The sequence below is a fragment of the Limulus polyphemus genome, unplaced genomic scaffold, assembly GCF_000517525.1.
Source record: "Limulus polyphemus unplaced genomic scaffold, Limulus_polyphemus-2.1.2 Scaffold12861, whole genome shotgun sequence".
NCBI lineage: Eukaryota > Metazoa > Arthropoda > Merostomata > Xiphosura > Limulidae > Limulus > Limulus polyphemus.
The window spans coordinates 5605-8356 of NW_013678471.1; positions in this window are offsets into that span (position 1 = coordinate 5605).

A 2752-nucleotide genomic window follows, 5' to 3' on the forward strand; every position below is an offset into this window, starting at 1 on the left:
GCGAATGCTATTTGATATCAATATATATATTGATACCACCATCACAAGAAAGTAAGAGCACAATTGAAGCCAGCAGATTTGTTATAGCAAGTAGGGTGAAGGTTGAACTGCAAGTAATAATTGGAAGGTCACATTTCCTAGCAAAATATGTGTGAATCGAAAATGATACGTTTGTGTAAAGTTTTTCGAATTAATACTAGGTTGAGTGAATTAATAGCCATTTTATGAAGTTTCTAAGAGAAGTGAACCTGGTGTTAAAACTGAGATGATAATTATTTGTTAAATGGATAAACAAGATCAAAGGTTCCACGTATACGCCCGATATCAATCTTCTCTTATTAACATTAAAGTACAATGTTACGTTTAGAGAACAGATTCTTGGACAAGTCACAAAAAAAGTCGAAATGACTTAAAATAAAATTTCAAATTTGGAAAATTCCTTGAAAATATTTGTAACTTATACAGGTATTATTTGTATCTCCAAGTAAAGTAAACGATAAATGAATATATATCTATAATAATAAAAGGGCGTGTCTTTGTGTGTATGTGTGTGACCACCATAACTCCAAGAGGAATATAAGGAACCCTTTTTTTTGCTTTGTGATTTTTCGCTAGCTTGCCTCATTAAAAAGATGCGCACGTGCGCATGCACGTGGATAAGTAATAATAACCAGGTGCACACCACCAGAGTCCACTTAGTATGTATGCAAACTCTCAGGTTTCTAGGTTTTTTCTATATAAAGGTCAGTGGGTGTTACGTCAGGTCACGCTGGATTTCTCTTGATTTCTCGAGATAAGAAGAGTCATAATAATAACAAAAGTCAAAATGCATTTATCCAGATAGAATAGTTCGTTTACCGTCTACCCATTACGACTTTAGTGAAAGGAGGTCGTGAATGGATTGCTATGAAACCTTGTAAGTGTTGTAAATGTTGGTATGATTTAAATAAATTAATAAATAAGCCTAAAGTAAAGACATAGTGTGAGATAACCTAATCTAGAGCCAAGTGCATAAAATTTATCATGCAAGTAAAAATATTGATCCATTCTAAAATTAAATCATTTCTAAATTTAATCACCAGAGAATCTAAATTAAGAAATCAACAAATATTTTTCAGTTCTGTAGTTTAAACATTTCATTTTATACTTTTAGAACATAGAATAACAACAATATAAAGTTCTACACTTGTTTCTAAGCAACATGACATAAAAGCCATTGTTGGTACGCACTGTTACCAAAACGCACTGGCTTGTCTATATATTAGAAGTTGTTATATAAGGAACCACTTCAGTTCTATGTGGTTTTTCACTAGCTTCCCTCATTAAAAAGACGTACGTGGATAGATAATTAATACTACCCAGGTGCAGACTCCCAGGATCCACTTAGTATGGGTACAGAATTTTAGGTTTCTAGGTTCTTTCCTTTTCGAACTATGGAGGTCACATTTCTTTTCTATGTGGTTTTTCGCACAAAAAGATGCACACACACGCACATATGTTGAAAAGTAATAATACACGGGTGCAAACCCTCAGGATCCACTTAGTATGGGTGTAAAATTTTAGGTTTCTATGTTCTTTTCTCTTGGAGCTATATGGTCACACATACACAGCCACGCATATGTGCTTACAACACTAAAATCTGGGGTTCGATTCCCAGTGGTGGACATAGCAGATAGTCCAATGTGGCTTTGCTCTCAACAAACTAAGATTCTAAAACATTTTATACATATCTAATTGTGTGCTAGGTTATAAGACTGGTGTTGTGGAAACGGAACATTTAAGATTACATATGAGCTTGCATATACATATCATGAACAATAGATCTTATTAATCAATGGCATGTTTTCGTGAAGCTGTTAAATAAAACTGTATTTTAAAAGAACCTTTATGATTTTGGAACTGTAAAGGATCTCTCACAATTTTGGCAATTTTTACGAGCTTACAAAACGAACGCACGTGGTCAGGGAGGTCGAAATGAGTAGGAGCTCGTATAAAGAAAAATGTGTAAAGGATGCCATTTGCTATAAATAAGCCACCAGGTATCTGATCAGCAAGTATGAGGGATTTCGATACCCGTGGTGAGCAGAGCACAGATAGCCCATTGTGTAGCTTTGTGCTTAACAAACAAAAGCTATCAATAAAAAGTACTGATTAGCACCAACATCGACAAATTATGTCGACTGAAATACTTATATTTTTGTTTCCGAGTGAGTGGGTTATTAAATTACAGGTATGCCATGAAATATAAATGTACAGTTTAAATTACCACTTTGTTATGAAATGTAACAGCGTACTTTTAAACTACTAGCCGCGAAATCTGAATACTTATTTTTTTTGCTTGTCTATATTTTCTTTCCTGAAAAGCTTTGATTTACACAAAGAAAACTGTTCAGTGAAAATTACAAATAATGACGATATTATAATTAACAATTCCTTTTCATATGCTTTGATGCTTAATTTGTCAATGAAAGTAAAATTTTGAAGTCACTCCACAGATGTATATTAAATAAAAGAAACAGGGTGAATTTATTTTACGTCAATACCCCATATATTGGCAATTCCAATAAATGCTATAAGTTTCTTTATAATGTATAGTACTTATACCTATAGACAGTTTAAGTTTGAAGAAACGTTACGACTTACTGGTGTGTCAAGAAATCTGACAGCGGATTGTTAAATTACGCATTTTATGATATCTGGCAGAAGACTGGTAGATTACTGATGCATAATGAAATCTAAAAGTATAATTTAA